The sequence below is a fragment of the Pinus tabuliformis genome, chromosome 3_1 (genome assembly GCF_031772625.1).
Source record: "Pinus tabuliformis cultivar Carrire ecotype Pingquan chromosome 3_1, CPIR1, whole genome shotgun sequence".
In the NCBI taxonomy this organism is placed as follows: domain Eukaryota; kingdom Viridiplantae; phylum Streptophyta; class Pinopsida; order Pinales; family Pinaceae; genus Pinus; species Pinus tabuliformis.
Window position 1 is genome coordinate 425,516,958 of NC_142301.1, and position 17,811 is coordinate 425,534,768.

The following is a 17,811-nucleotide window of genomic DNA, read 5'->3' on the forward strand; positions in this document are numbered from 1 at the left end:
CAGTTTCCCCCTAAAGCATGAAGTCATAAATCTTGATGTCAAGTGAAATGCTTTAACATGAGGATTCGAGGTTTTGAATTGGAGGGTGACCTGTATAAGATACAATACAATACAATACAACATCATCATATAATTTTCATGATCTAGCTCAGGCGAGCATTCCCATGGTCAGCTTTATAAATTCATTTCATGTACATAGAATAGATAATCGTCTGCAGTTGCACACTGGTGATTCTTCATATGTAGAGTCATCGTCCCTGGCTTGGATGACCATCTGTGCAACTTCTGTGTACATTTGATGTCTTTATGTCCTTGAATATATCGTAGCCCAGATGGATGAAACTAGATCCGGGGTCTTCAAACTCATTCAATCTTCACCCGATGTACAATTCGATCCATGTGTAAATATTTTCTGAAGTCGAACATGGAAGGACATCGCCTGATTACCAACCAATAATGTAAGTTGTTAACAGATGCGAGAGGAGTCATCGATAATGATAATGAAACTCAAGGTACTATAGTATAATTCACGTGGTGTGAATATATGAACCGATGTCGAAAACCACGCAAAATCTTTCGGTCGAAGGCCATTGATGTCAACCTATCATCAGAAGTGAGAAACTTGCCATTAAGGCATGCAAGCTTCAAAGTACTAAAAGGGTTGTTTCTAAGCCAACTTCTTGGATAATGAGCTGATGTTGACAAGAAATGACTCGTCGTAGGAGGGCCTTAATGTATCCCACATCTATGACACGAGATGAAGAAAATTATTTTCTAGAGGTGAAAACAATTGACGACACAAGGTTCAGGAATGGTGGTCATGAAAATGGAGGTTTAAGGTATTGTAGTGGATGAGGCATTAACTAGATGGTGAATTCTCAACTGAATGACTTCTCTTGAACATATCGATGACACTCAGATGAATTGGTAGTGTTAACCCCAAAAGATGGATGGTGTAAAAGACCAATGGTGAGACGACTAATGAATGGAATAACCGAACCCGACTCAATCATGGTGATGGAGTGAAAGTGTCATGTTCAAGAGCGACTTGCTATCATAAAGTTTTCAAGTTTTATTCCCTTTGTCCCTAGTCATTGCTAATGAGTACCTCTTTATTTTTGTCAAGCTTAAGGAGGATAACATATGCTTGTTCTATAATTTTCCCTTCAGGCAAACCTGTCGCTATGTTTTAGAGAGTCTAGCGATAGTGAAGGTCGTTCTTGTCTAGGTGGAAAAGTTTGTCGCTATTGTCTTAACGAGTTTAACGACAAGGATAACTTAGTATTTTTCATGTTTAAAGAGTTTGAAAAAGGACGAAAAGGAAACTTTGTCTTGTCCAGGGATGGATGAGTTTTTTGCTATTGTTTTAACGAGTTTAACGACAAGGATAACTCGGTCCTTTTCATGTTTAGAGAGTTTCAAAAGGGACGAAAAGGAAACTATAGAAGTTATTTTTCATAGCATAATCCCTTAGGTATGAAAAATATTAAGATAATACAAAAGGCATGACTTTTCGATCACTTTAACGAGTTGAGAAAGACAAGCGCTCGATCTTTTTCGTGAGATAATCCCTCAAGTACGAAAAAGATTAAAATATATAGGAGGGATGGCATTTCCCATCACTTTAACGAGCTGGAAAGGCCAATTTCTTGAAAATATTTTCATATTTAACGAGTCTGAAAAGGGTTTAAAGAAGGCTCATTTTTAGGAACGAGTGGTGTCTAGGGTAGCAACTAGTTCTGGGTAGGTCTGGAACTTCTCAAAACATGGTGATGTGAAGAGGTTGGCTAACAACACCACTCATCGCAAATGTTCCTCAAAATGGTAAACAACCAAGTGGAAGTGTATGATCGGCCAAAAGGATGTAGGTGATGGGCGGTACACAACGAAGGCTCAAAAGGTTGATAGCATGGCAATCACAGACGTTATTTATTGGAGGTTTGTTCATTTTTTAACGAGCTTGAACCTTGCAGACACTATGTTCGGTGGTAGGTTTATTTTGTAACGAGCTTGAACCATGTGATAACATATGCTTGATTGGAGGCAGGTGCATTTTTTAACGAGCTTGAACCTTGCGGAAACTATGCTTGGTCTAGTTTCTATTTCTATGCAAGCTCAAAACTAAAAAAGCTAGAAAAAGAAAAAGCTAAAAAGCTAGAAAATGAAAAAAGAAATGAAAAGTTTGCATGCCACCAACATGGTAAGAAGGAGAGTCCCCAGTAGTTATATGGAAACTTACTGTGGTTATGCAAGATGGTCTCATCTGTAGAGCATACAAAACACTTCCTTGACTTCATCCGTGAAATAGACAAAGGTGAATGGTGTGTCAGACCAATCACAGAACCTACAGTGAAACTTATCTTTTCAGCTGGGTTCGTCTGCCAAATAGACAAGGGTGCATACCCCCTAATCTTCGTTACATTCACTAGACTACTCGTGATAATTAGGTGGACAGAATGAAGGTTGAAGAGACACCGTGGATGTAAAAGGACCATTTAGGGATGATGATTGACTTGGAGCTATGCTTGAACTAGGAAATGAAAGCTGGTCAATGGTGACAATTTTGCCTTCATGCAAGAAACACATAATTTGGAAGAGTGTTGAAACAATAGCTTCCATGTTATAAACATAGTCACATCCAAGGAGTAGATTATAATCTAATGGTCCTGGGACTACCATTACGTTCAGGTGAATGGTTTTCCTTCCCAAAGTTATCTTTAACTTAGGAAGGATCCCTAACAGTTGGTTGGTTCCTTTTTTAGAGCCTGACAAGTTCTGTGTAACAGGCATAAGCGATGGCGAACCAAGCACTTTCCAAGCAATTGAGGAAAGGATACTCACTGATGCCCCTTCATCTATGATAGTGCCAAACACGATCATTTTGTAAACTTATACTACGATCTGGAAAGACACGTAAGATGGAAGGCGAGATCTTGCTAGTTGATTCCAATCAAAGGAAGTGACTAGACTACTTGGAGGGGGTACCAAATAAACAGTTGAATTAACCCCTTGAGTAGCGGGAATTGGGGGATTTTCCTCTTGTTGTGAAGGAATGGGCGAATTGCCCCTAAATTCATCTGACTCTGAAGTAACAAAAAGAATTTGAACAATATCGCTCTTACTCTCTTTGGGAAGGGTATGATCTTCTGAAGGTAAAACTGGGTCAATTATCACATTAACCGTTTGACTTTGGTCTGGTAGAGACTCATAAGTTTCACTTTCAGAGATAGGTGTTTCGATTGACAGTTGAGTTAAGTCAGTTAGTTTTTCAACTAGTATAGCACTTGGGGAGAGTTTCCTGTATCTATATGGGAGTCACTGTGTTGAAGCAGGATGGTTATCCAACACTCTTTTGGCTTCATCCAAAAAAGGACAATGGGGAAGGGTATGGTTCCCTTCACATAACCTACATGGAACTTTGACCTTTCCTTTCTATCCATGAACTTCACTATCACTAGTTGATGGTGTATTATCAACATGATCAGCAGAGGTTGATGACACCTAGTTGTGCAAATGGGGGGACCATTCTCTCAAGATCTGAGGGAGGCACAGACAATATTGATGAAAATGGTCTCCTCTACAAATTATGCATGGAAATATGAGTCTAGGAGCTTTAATGTGCAGATTTTCACCAGCTGATGCATCCAAAGAATTGGTTGCTTGGTTGCCCCCTTGTTGAATTGGCTTCTTCTTCTTCTCCTTACCTTTCTTCTTCTTCTTAGCCACTTGGCTATTAACATCACTACTTTAACCAAGAAAGGAGGAAGAAGGGGAGGGAGAAATAAATGAAGAAGAAGGCGAAGGGTCAATTTTAGTATTAGCTGGATGTTGATTTGATTGCTAAGGAATCAAGGTATTTTGAACCACAGAGGTCGAGAACAGCCATATTGGCAGGCCAATGGTAAGTCCCAGAAGGGACAAAGTGGCCATATGAGGAACACCAATATTTCCCCAAGAAGTAAAAGGTCTATGATTCCCTTCTAGAGGGATTCCTTGATTGGTGAACTCCATAAATCTCAACCTAAGATCAACTAAGGAACATGGATGTTATTCTGTATTTAATAAATTTTAATGATGCTTTGACACAACTTTGCTTTTTCAGTTTTTAAGAGTCGAGAAAAGGCTAAAGATGACTCTAGATAGTCCCCTTCGATTTTTAATGAGCTTGAAGTGACAAGTGCTTAGATGGACATTTTCTTTTAAAGAGTCGAAAAGGAACGAAATTGACTATGGAAATCTAGAAAGAGGGATTACCAAACCAATTGCAAAAATGCAAAATACACCTTGGTGATAAATTAAAGAGAAATTACTAAGGACTTATGTATGGCAGTCAATCTTCCCAAATGTTGTGTTCAGTGCATTGCGATCAATAGGGTGGCAGACTCAGCTTCATATGGATAAAGGATATAAGTCTATTGTGGTCTCCGAATATATACACGACGGTACGGGGAGCACAAGTCTGTGCTAGCACTTGTCATATCAAGGAGGAGGAATCTCCCAGTCTTTAATGAAAATGATAGTTACTAGATTTTACGACGCCGGAACACATCTCTAGCCTAGACCTCTAGATGTGTTGCGTTAAGTTCCAAGCGTTGTTAAGTTCATTGAAATTTATTTTAAAGTTGATATTGTTTAAAGTTTTCCTTTCAATGGTTCACCGCATGATGATGATTTTGAAATTCGTAAAATGCAATCTACAATTATAAACAATCATTGTTTATTTTGAGCAATGAAAATCTTAACTATTAGGGAAAGACGATTACAATTCTTTCAAACAAAGAGAAAAGAGCACACACTAGTGCATTTTCCTAAATCATTTTTCGCTCACAACTAAATGAAAATGCAAATGCATGTATCTGTTTTTCATTCTCTTTAATGTGAAAAATGCCAAAAAAGAAAACTTAATGTAGCAAAGATCTGAAATATTTCTTTCAAAGTGACATTTTCAACAATTTCCTTTTCAAAATAGAAAGGAAGACTAAATGACACTTTTCAATTCAGAATAGAAAATGTTTTCGACACTTCAAATATCAACAAATCAAATCAAATACATGACAAAAGGTTCAATCGACTATCCAGGGAAGGAAGAATCCATGACACTTCTCTTTCTAACACAAAACGACACTTATGGCACATTTTGTACCAAAACAACAGATTGATTTAAGCAACGTTTCGACAAAGGATTGTAAATTATGGACAAATACATAAAAACATTTACTAATCCTAATCAATGGAGACTGATCTATGTGATGCAAGCAGGCTTCAGTAATGAGGTATTGTTCATAAGCTGCAAAAACAACTAAACAGAGTTGAGAACAAGGAGAAAAACCCGAAATTTCAAGAATGGAAATAGGTTCAGTCAGTCATCGCACCTAGGCTTCCCAGAAACAGTGATGCATCACACTTTTCAGATTCGGGAGGTGAGATGCATACTGGTTGACAGTGACAGACAGTGCAATGGGCCAGGGAGCGCAACTGAAGTGGGTTTTGGTTCAAATTTGCAGTTGTTTTTAGTGAGTAAAGCTGAGATATGATGGACAGTAAAGATAAAAGTACAGAGGAATGTATTGAGAGGTTACTGAGCTACCAAAAGGGCATATATAATACTTGTAAGTCAAATGTTAATTCATAAACTAAAACAGAGATTGACTAAAGCAGCATTCATCTACTATGTAATTGCAGAGCAAGAGCAGTTCAAAGGCTACTTGTTTGACTTCAGGCTCTGTCTATAGTTTATAAAACAAACAGTAACAAAAAAAAACATCTATTCGATCCCCAGTGGAGTCGCCAATTTGTTTCTTGGAAAACTAGTGTCTTTTTTATCGACTAGCCCTCTAGGTTTGGCAGCTACCCTAGAAACAATAGTTTAAAGCAATTCGTGATTTCTTCTATATATAATAGATAAAAGAAAGACAAAGGAACAAACCCAGATCTTCCGCTTAACTCCTTCCTTGATCTCTCTCGCCCTTGACAGAGCTTCAACTCCTCTCCATACTTATCCCGCTTGGAGAGTACCTGTAGAAACACAATAACAAAGAAGCGTCAAAGCATATTAATCTATTATATCATAGTCATTACAGAATCAGAAATATAATGAACATACAATGACATTCACAAATAATAACTTTCAAAATTGCACAATTATCTAGAAGAAAACTCGAAGAACTTTATTAAATAGAAGGGAGAATTACAACCCAGTTGTCTGATCCAGCATCATCCTCCCAGCATCAAAGCCCTCTTCACCTCATGAAATAGCAAGATCACCCAACAATACAATGCTCTTTCTCAAATACAAACTATCAACACTTCCTTGTAATTGCCAATATTCCAGCCCCCGGATCTCTTAGATGAGGGATCCATTTATAGATGTGGGAAAGGGTGTGAGTCATCTCTGGGTTTTTGATTAGTGTCATTCCACTTGTTACATTTGGTTCCACTTGGAGATTTCTTGGATCTCTTACTCATCGTTGGGCGAATTTAGAGAGGCAAGTGTCATTGAAGAAGTTTCTAGAAGATTCCGTGAGCATCCACTTAGAAAACTATCTCGGAAATTTGTCCATCTTCACTCTTCATACCCTACAGAAGGCCTCATCAGTATGCATCGCACCTAGCTAGTGTAGAAGTTAGTATGCATCACACCCTGACAATGGAGTAGTTAGTATGGTCCAGTTTAGGTCAATTCTGGATGGTTTTTCAGGTGGAACTTTTGGGGAATGATGTAATCAATTGACAATGATATTTTAGGGTATGAAACAACACTTTTAGGGGTTGAAGAGCCCTAGTTTATCAACATATAAGATTGGGGTTGAAGTGCCCAAATATGTCTATAACACTGGGAATTACCTTAATTATGCTCAAATGACTCAAACCAGTTTTGGTCAGGCTGTTATGCCTCAACCCGGCTAGAATGCTTTACCCTAGAGTGAATACAATATGGAACCCTTCGTTAAATCAATAATCAGTTTTAGTTCCTTCTCAAGTGCCTTTGTATCAAACTCATTGACTGCTTGGACAACTTATACAGCAAATACCTTTTCAAGTCCAACCAATCATCCAGGCTAATCCATCGACACCTTCACAACAACCACTTCAACATCCTATCCTGATTACTCCTCAAACATTGGTATAGTCTTCCATACCAACAATTGTTCAGAACCCAGGTTCAAGTTCACATCAAACTCCCATTATAGGAGTATCACAAATAATTGTCCCACTTATATCACAAGTTACAATGCAACCACTTTTTCAGTGTTTACCTCAAGTATCTGGTGTTCAATCCATTCTTACAATTTCATCAATACCTCAAATACTTGTTACACAACCTAATATTCCATATATGCAAGTATCGTTTCAAGGGCCACCTTTCCAAGGTCTACCCCAGAGCTAGTTTGTTTAAGGTCCAAGTTCAACCTTTGCAAAGCCAACCCTTTCAAGGAAATTTCGTTCAAGGTCAAATGGGTTAGAGTGTCCCCTTTCAGAATCAACCATACCTAGGTCATACGTTTGAAGAAACTATACAACCACAATACGGTATGGTTCATCTTGGATATTAGGGAGGTATGTAGATTCCAACGGCTCAGGTTTTCCCAGGATATCCTAGATATCCTCCTCCTAGTGTGGTACATGTCCCTTAGGGTTATCAATATCCATCTCAGGATGTCAATCACCATTTTCCCTTCATTGCAAATTTGGATTTTCTTGACCTCACTCAGTTAACTAATGATCCACTTCTTAATTTACCATTTTGGTGAGCCGTTTCTCCTAAGTTTCCCAATGATATTCCAAAGTTCGAACATAAGCCGGGTAAAGATACATCCAACCATGTTATGACCTATCATCTTTGGTGCACATAAAACTCTTTAAAGGATGATTCTATTATATTACAATTTTTCAGTGAACCCTAATTGGTTCGGTAGCCAAATGGTATGTAGAATTGTTGTGCACTTATTTCAACACGTTTAACACCCTTTCTACAATTTTTTGACCCATTTTCAGTTTCCCATTCGATATGACAATGGAATCAAATTTTTAACTTCTTTTAAGTAGTCAACATCAACCCATATCTAAGATCACATTCACAAATGTAGACGAAGATGTCACCTAGTTAAAGTTTACATTCCAGACCAGATTTTGGCTGAATGGTTCATAAAATGTCTTTTACTAGTAATAACTAAAGATGTGGCCAAAGGGGGTGTTTTAACTAAAGAATAGGTAATTTCTCATGCTCAATACCTTGATCTTGTTTATACTCAGTCTGGTACTTTGTGTGAAAAGATCCCAGATTTACCTAACCTAGTCAAACTGATCCAGCCCTTACAGGATCACATGCAATAGATGGCATGATTGTTTCTTTGAGCTAGAAGTCTAAAAAAAAAAGAAAACTTCTAAGAAAAATCATATTTCATCTCTATCTGATTCACCTGAATAAGATCTTTCTCCTGAAACTTCGGAAATTAACATCGTAGAGTCATCTACCAGCAAGGGTAAGCAATCCGGAAAAAAAGAAGGGAAAAGGCAAAGCTAAACACGACACTCATTCTAGGGAGAAGTTAAACAAGAATGAATCATTTGATGAAAAGAAGAAACCTCAACATCCTTCCTTAATTTGTGAGGAATATCATTACACCAAGGAGTGCCCACATCGTGCAAAATTTTCCATATTCATCAAAAGGTCACCTACACCTGCTATTTTGAAGGATCCCTTCCCCCCCAAGAGAGTAAAATCATTTCTCACGACCAATCTCCCTCATTTGCATCGGGAGATATCATGATGATGTCTTCCAATGTTATGGTAGAAATAAGATCCAAAGATTACACGTCAAAGAGTCCTGTTGAAGATGGATATGACTCCAATCCAGCTGGTCAAACTTCCACATCTTCTCCTCCTTCTTCTGAACCATTTCATATTGAAAAACCAAACATTGATATGATAATCCATCTGTCTCCTAAGGGTATGCTTTGAAAGACAACCTTTAATCCTCATTCAAGGGCTGATCAAAACTATAACATCGTCAAAGATTTGGCTATGTCACCTTTGACAATGTATTCTCTTGATGTGCAGCGAACTTGTCTAGCACATTGGAAATTATTATTATCATCCATAAGGGCAGTAGATCCTCATGACTCCAATTTGATTGTTTTCGATCCTGAAAATCATGTCCCGTGTATCTTTCACCAACTGGAATTTTAGATACCAGTTCATGTCAAAACTCAACAAGTTTTTCGAACAGTGATTTAAGAAGGAGGATTGACATGTATTATGTCTATTTCCCATTGGAAAACCTTGGGTTCTACAACAATCAATCAATCTCCCATGATTTTGAAAGCCTTTGATGGAAGTGGTTTTCATTCATATGGACATTTAAATGTTTTTCCAGTCAAATTAGAGGGAAAAACAGTTTCTATAGACATTGAGGTTGTTGATGCTCAACTTGACTATAACCTTTTGCTTGGTTGGAGTTGGAATTGTGCCATGGTGGTAGTAGTCTCGTCATATTTTAGGATGATTATGTTTCTTCACAAAGGAAGAATTATGAAAGTAGACCAATTATCCTACTATACCTTAAACCCTTCCATTTGTTGGAAAATAGACCACTCCATATGAAGAAGTTGGTGTTGGTCTTCTCAAAGACTCATCTTTGATGGGAACTTTTGCATTCCCTCCACCAAATTTCTTTATAATGATTCCAAAATTAACATGATTACATCAAGTACTTTCGAGTTGGGAGATCCATGGGAAGTACCTTGACAATACAAAATGATCTTATATGGTGGTGAAATGCCTTGTAGCCCTTTTGAGTTAGCCTATGAGGAAATTCAATCTTTTTCCAACTCATCAACATCTGAAGACGATCAAATGAATACGATTGTTGATGAACATTCTCATTTGTCACCCTTGGAACCAATCTCTATGCCTGATCCTTTTAACACATATTTTTTAATTGATGAAGGGATTATGGAAGTTATGACCTTGGACAAAATGTCATGGAATGATACTCATCATCGTTCAACTTTCTTTCCATCCTTTGAAAAAATTAAGAATAATTTCTCATCTCTGTTTTCTTCTGAGACCCTTAGTGATCCTGAATGTCAAATATCTACCCTTTCTTCCAATTCTGAACATAATTTGGGGAACATATCAGAAACGATACCTATATACATCTCAGTGAAACATGGGATAATTTAACATATTCATATAGGAGCTTCTTTTTCTTTAGAAGAGATTCAAACTTACAAAGATCTATTTCAGGAATTCTGTGACATCTTTGCCTAGTCATATGAAGAAATGCAATGAATTAACCCTAGTATATTTGTACATGAAATAAAACTTATTTGGATGATAAGATAGTTAGAGAATGATTATATCCTATACATCCATGAAAAGATTCCACTATCAAGATTGAGGTTGAAAAATTGCTGAAAGCATGATTCATCTACCCTGTTCCTTTAACTTATTGGGTATCAAATATTGTGCCCGTTAATAAAAAACAAGGAAATACTCAAGTATGTGTTGATTACCAAGATATTAATAAAGCTTATCCCAAGGACAATTATCCAATTCTGTATATCGACCAAATTGTCAATGACTGTGCCGGAAATGAATATTTTTCCTTCATGGATGGATTTTCTGGCTGCAATCAAATACACATACTCCCTGCTGATCATCATGGGGAACTTTTCAGTGAGCAATGTCTTATTCATCCCATGATATCAAGCATATTTTTCAGCCTTATTTAGATGACCTACTGGCTCATTCAATAAAATGGTAGGATCACCCGTTGCACTTAAAATCAAATTTCATTAGGTGCAAGCACTACAATATTCGCTTGAATCCATACAAATGTGTTTTTTTGTGTAAAATCAGGTCAGCTTCTAGGTTTCATCATTTTGAAAGAAGCTATTCATTTCGATCACCTCAAGGTAGAGGAAATTCTGAATTTACCTGCTCCTTCTAGCCTTACTCAACTCCAAAGTTTTCAAGGGAAAGAATTTTTTTTGCATAGATTCATCTACAATTATGCTGAAATAACCCATGGTTTTACTTGACTATTGAAAAATGGTATTCCATTTTCTGGGGATGATCTTTCTGATAAATATTTTGATGAATTGAAACATGCACTAACCAATGCGTTGTTATTGCATCCACCTAATTGTCATCGAGATTACTTTCTATACTTAGATATATCTGATGCCACCATTGGAATGGTGTTAGTCCAAGAGGATGATTTTAGCAACGAACATGTGATTTACTATTTGAGTAGGAGTCTCACTAAAACCAAGATTAAATACACACATGAGGAAAAGCTAGCCTTAGCAGTTGTGCAAGCTATTCAACAATTTCGTCACTATATACTTCTCTGAAAAACAATTGTCATTTCAGATTGTAACCCTATGATGTACATTCTCACTAAACAATTTCTAGGGGGAAAATACTCCAAGTGGATAGTTATCTTACAAGAGTTTGATTTGGAATTTGAAAAATCCAAATCAAAGAAATCTTTGATTTTCACCAAACTATTGTGTGACTTTCCTCATACTGATATAGAAAATGTAGCAAAATCTTCTTTTATTGACAAATATCTCTTTCTTATTGGTATGTTAGGTCCGTGGTATGGATATATCACAAACATTGAGGCCTGAGTTATCCAAAACTTATTGTCATTGAATCCGATACCAATCCCAACAATAAAATATTATTGGCAACACTGTTTATTGTCATGGTGATGATTCTATATTCTGATGTTATTTGACTTTTGAAGAGGCCAAAAAAAACATTAAATGAATGCCACTCTGGAGCATGTGGTGGTCACATGTCCAGGTATGCTACTACCAAAAAGATATTATGTGTTGGCTATTTTCGGTTGTCAATGCTTAAGGGTTGCGTTACTACAGTCTTCGAATGCCATAATTGCCAAATCTATGATCGCAAAATGTGAGCACCTCCAACTCCTCTTCACCCTATCAAGTTGTTGGTCCTTTTTCCAAATGAGGCATCAAATTTGTAAATTTTAATTCTCACTCGGTCATGGGGCATGAGTATATTATCCTTTTAGTCGATTACTTTACAAAATGGGCCAATGTGATGCCTACATTTAGAGATGACAACGAAACTACAACAATTTTTATTTTCAATCATGTGATTGCTTGGTTTGGTGTCCCACAAGCTATTGTTATAGACCATGGTAGTCATTTTTGTAACTTCATAATGGTCGAACTATCTACACAACTTGGCCTTTGGCATGATAACTCTAATCCATATTATCCACAAGCTAGTGGTCAGGTCGAAGCTCAATAAAGTTTTATCCAATATGATTAAATGAATGGTTGGTATGCATAAAGGAAACTAGAATTCTATGCTCCTTTTAGCACTATAGTCTTACCGTACTAATGTAAAAAAATTGGCCAGTTTCACTCATTTCCAACTTGTTTATTGCTTGGAATCAGTATTAGCCATTGAATGTGAAATCCCATCCCTAAAACTAGCTATCAAATTATTATGTGCTACCTCTGTAAATGAAGAACGCTTTGTACATTTAGCTCATTTAGATGAAAATTGTCATGATGTCGTATTGGATAGTGAGGCTCATCAAAAATGTGTCAAAGGTTAGTTTGACCAAAACGTTAATCCTCGTTCATATTCAGAAGGTGAATTAGTCTTGGTTTATGATCAAGCTCATGACAAGTTAGGTGCAGGAAAGTTCGAACCCATGTGGCATGACCCTTACACCATAAAATGCGAATTATCTAAAGGTGCCTATGAGATGGTTAATTATGATGGTATTCCTTTAGGAAAACCCAGAAATAGTCTTTACCTAAAGAAATATTTTGCATAAAAATTTTCCGAAGATATGTACATTATTTATCATTCTTCTAGGTATGTGTGATAGTTAATGTTTTTTACATTTTCTACTACTTCTCCTGCTTATGTGGTCTTAACATTTGATTTGCAGATGTCGACGTTCTCTTAGAATGACATTGGCTTTGCTAATGGCGCTAGTGGTAGTACTCAGAATTTATCTTTTTAAGCCTGGGTTATCTATTCACCCAGTGTCGAGATAGTCTCTATTCATGGAATATGTTTTGGTCAAACAACCAACAATATAGATGAATATAGCAAAGCCATCGAGCTATTAGCTGATGCCATCACATTTTGTATCCAATGTTTGATTGTTAGGTTAGATTCACAGCTCATGGTATTACATTTAAATGGTGTCTATATAGTAAGGAGTCCAACCATGTTAAGAGTATTTATACGAGTCCATATTTTTGAAAGGAAATTTGATTATATTGAATATCAACATATTCCGAGATATTTAAACACATTGACAGATGCATTGGTGAATTATGTGTTAAATAGACATTTGCAACATTTGTAAATTAAAAGCAATATTCATTCATACATTGATAAAGATAAACAATAAGAAAAAGTGGTAGATATTTCATTAAAAAGGAGTTTGTATAAAAGTGTGTGTCTACAAAATATGTCATCTAAGGACATAAGGCCCTGTGGCCTTTTATTTTCTGAATATGCTGACACCCAAAAAGTCTAAATGTGGCCCTAGAAACTAGAATAGCTAAGCATGATGATGCTTATGATAGCAAACGATAGCACGGGCAACTCGAGACAACAAATGTATGAGGGGCCCTGGAACCCCAACTACATGTCTCTGATAGGTGTGTGGAATGTCATCAGTCCCAGTCTCTAGGATGTTCGAGGTTAACCTATCAAGGTTGTGTTCCAACTCTGTCAGGATATCATCTGCCTCTGGGTTCACTGCCACAGCTGCTATAGGTTGCTCACCTCATCTAGTAAATCGCCTCAGCCTAGCTGGTCTGGTTGGACCCACATCTACACATGCATTTTGGATAATTAGCCTTTGAAGATAGAAAACATGTAAAAATTTAAAATTTTGGAAGTATGTTAAAATCAGAAATTATCACCTAGATCACCCCACTCAATTTCAGCTAGAAGTGGGATATCAAGATCACCTCCGTAATCCATCCCGACATCCAGAAAGTACTCAATCAAAACAATATGCTGGCCTAACTAGTGAAAGAACTCTACAGTATACCTCACTACTAGTCCATCACCTCCATGTCATGCCATCAGTGAAACCCACCTCATCACTCATGGATCTCTGGAACTCCCCTCGTCTACCAGAATCTGTTGTGGTTAAAGGATAAGAATCCTCTCTAGGGAAAAATAAATAAGAATGGTACCATAACCGAAATTCTTCAGTTTTAAATTCTTGCACCTAGTCAAATGGCCCTTCATGTTCACTGCCATTTCTTCACACCAGTTGTACATCGTGGATTCCTAGCATTCCACGACCATTTGCATCTGTGCCCGTGTGGCTAAATGAAGGGAAACACTGCCACATAGTTTGAAAACAGTGAAAGAAATGGTCTTGAAGGGTAAAAGATCGATGTCCTGAATGTAAATGCTCCCATCCTTGGGTGGTGCACCCTTGCAAAAGCATCATAGATACCCATTAGTAGTATATCCTCCCTTCCTCTCTCTGAATAGTGAAATATCAACTCCCCGATGAGACAACCCAATCAAGAAGTAGATGTCATCAGCTTCAATGGTAATGTGATGATCGACAATCGCAAAACATTGTTCATGGACATTTCAAGTCCTTACTAGAGATGTCATCAGATCTACCTGAGCTTTCATCCTAGGAATGAGCCAGTATTTCAGGAGACTACTAGTCCTCAGTGCCTGCATGGTGGCCAGATCTACCAAAGCTTCCAAACCATTAGATTCATGCTCTCCTTCCCTCCACTCTATTTTGATCAATAAAATGACCAGAAATGACCGTTTTAAAGAAATTAGAATCATTTTAGAAACTCATCTCATGGTTTTTTTGGGGCCAAAACCTGTTTAAAAATAAACCCCCGCTGCCTACGTAGCTTCCCTTTTATGGACAGGGTGCAACTGCGCTGATTTTTCCAGTAAAATTTTGTGCAGTGCATGATTTTCCGTGTGGAAAATTTTATCAGCCTGAATGGGCTGGATTGAAAAAAACCGACGCAGGGTCGAGGGCACATTTTTTAACAAATTTTTGCTCCAAAATAATAAATGAAAGCTCAAAATGAAATTGTAAAATGATAGAAAGCTAAGTTAAGGAGAGATCTTCTACCTGTAAGAAACGGTGCACGATTTCATGCATCGGTTGGCTCGGAATTAGTCTTGGAAGTTTGGTGGTAAAAACTCCTCTCCCTGCTCTCAAATGGTAAAAATGCAAATGATGAAAATAATTTACTTTTTCCCACTTTTATAAATTTTTTGGAGCTAAAAATATTATTTTTTATGTTTAAAACATTTTTGGAGGGAAAAATGACATTTTTGGATGAATTATGATGAGTTATTGAGTTTAAACGTGCAGGATCGATTACAGAGTGAAGATGAATCATTTTTTACATTTTAGAAGACTTTTATCACTTTTCATGCTCTTAAAAAATTATGAAAGTGGAAATCATGGAGTCTTCTTTTAAGCCATTCTCATACTCTTTCAAAATGAAAAGATTGTCGAGTACTTGCTTGTTTGAACTCGTAAAAGTAAATGAATAACCGTCCACTTTTTATAAGTTTAACCCTTTTAATGATTGAGCTAGGACTGTTTATCAAAAAGGTATACGTTGAGCAAACATGGTCAATAGAGTTCTCTCTTGTATTATTTTATCCTTTTTCAGACTTGAGAGGCTAAAACTGACGAAAAAGAACTAGATGGAGTTTTCTTATGTTTTTCTTCTGACTCTCTAAAATTGAAAAGCTTCGAGCTTTACTTTCTCTGGGATCATTAAAATGTTACGATAAAAGAACTGAATGAGTTTCCTTTTTGTGTCTTTTTCAAAAATCTTAAAAGAAAACGACATCGAGTTACTCGTCTATTAGACTCGTAAAAAACAAAACAATACAGGTCTTGTTAAGCATGACGTGACCGAACCATTCCTTCTTAGAGCTCGTTAAAAATACTTCAAAGGACTCATCTGAAGGATGACCTTATAGTCCAAGCATATTTTATTATCCTCAATCTTGTAAAAAAACAAAGAGGTACTTGTCAGTAATGGCGGGGGGAAATTGGGGAAGGTATCCATTTTACATTATCATTTTTGAAAGGTGGCATGTCTTTCTTGAACACGACAGTCTGTCACACACATGTCCGAGTTGGGAAATCCATTTTCCATACAGTTAATCGAACCTCATTGAAATTCTTCATGGTTTTGGGTATTATCATTAAGTCAAACACTGCCAAGTCATTGTTGTGTCGTTGTTTTTCCAAGATAAGTTTAACATCAGTTCAAAACCCCTTTGTAAAGTCTATGCTTTCAATTGCATCGGCCATCCTTGAGTCAGTCCTTTCAAACTATTTTGAAGACTTGACATTATGTTTCGCATCATAGGCTTCCTATTGACTTCATCTCATTATCTAGGAAGTTGATTTAGAAACCTTCAGTACCTTGAAGCCTACATGCCTTAATGGTAGGTTTCTCGCTTTCAATCACATGTTCTCATCAATGGCCTTTGATTGAATGATTCTATGAGTATTTTACTTTAGATCACCTATTCAAGCTTCATAGGTTGTACTAGAAGTACCTTGAGAACCATTGTCAATATTGGTGGTTTCTCTCATGCTTGTTAACGATTCTCATCATTGACTGATAATCAATTGATTTCTACCATGTTCAACTTCGAAACATTCACTCACATAGTTAGATTCGTATTGTTGATTGAGAAATGGAGATCAAGACCATGGATTTATTCTCATCAATCTAGGTTGCGAGGAGATTTTATATTCATGATTATGTAGATAGATGGTTTCATCCATGTTGTGTCTAACATCTATATAATTTTAGTTTTTCCATGGTTTCTCATTACGTTTGCCTTAATCTGAGTATGGGAGTGTCTACCTCAAAGATGATTTTTGATATATATTTTCATTTTATTCCTTGAATGTCATCTCCATGTTTTCAACCATTTTCTCTGATTCGATCCTTGGAATGATAAAGCACTTCAATATTTTAAACTTGTTTTTACAGACATCGCACTTTAGGGTGGCAATATGTTACATGTGAATTTTTCACCATGACACTTGATCAATTTATGGGTATTTTTACTATCCATGAACATGTTTGAACCAGCTCCCTCAGAAGTCAAACAACCCAAAATATTTTGAAGTAGATGAGAAATTTGAGAAAAATATCTGTCACACCTTGTTAAGTTCCACTGCGCTGATTTCTCTAGAGTTTCCCACACATGTGCTGAAATTAACTTTGAGAACAGTGCAGAGCTGCGTTGTGTCTGCCACTATAAATCCGCGCAGGTGAATCCTAGAAAGTAAAAATAAAAAGTACATTCTAGAAACATAGTTGGTCGAATATTTCCCAACTGAAAGCTTCTAGGTGATGAATATTCAAACTATAACCCTTAGATGCTGCATCTCCATCCCTTTTCTCATGGTAACCTAATCCCTCAATGGTGGAGTCTCATCCTCCTCTTTTGGATCTGAAACTTCTTCCTCTTGGCCTATAAAATGACTAGAAGGTAGAGGGATTGAGAAGGTCAGAACTCATAGAAGACAAACTTATGTTGTTGGTTTGAGATTGGAAAGCTTGTAATCTAAGGAGGAGATTGAAGGCATTTGGGAGGGACCTCATGGCATCAAGGCGAAGTTTGTAAGGCTGCTATTAATCTTTGATTAATGCAAATGAACACTTTCTCCCATTGATTTGTCTTATTGGAATGATGAATGGTTTACAATTGTTTATAATCTTTATTAAGGAAAATTCATTTCCTAATTTCCTTGA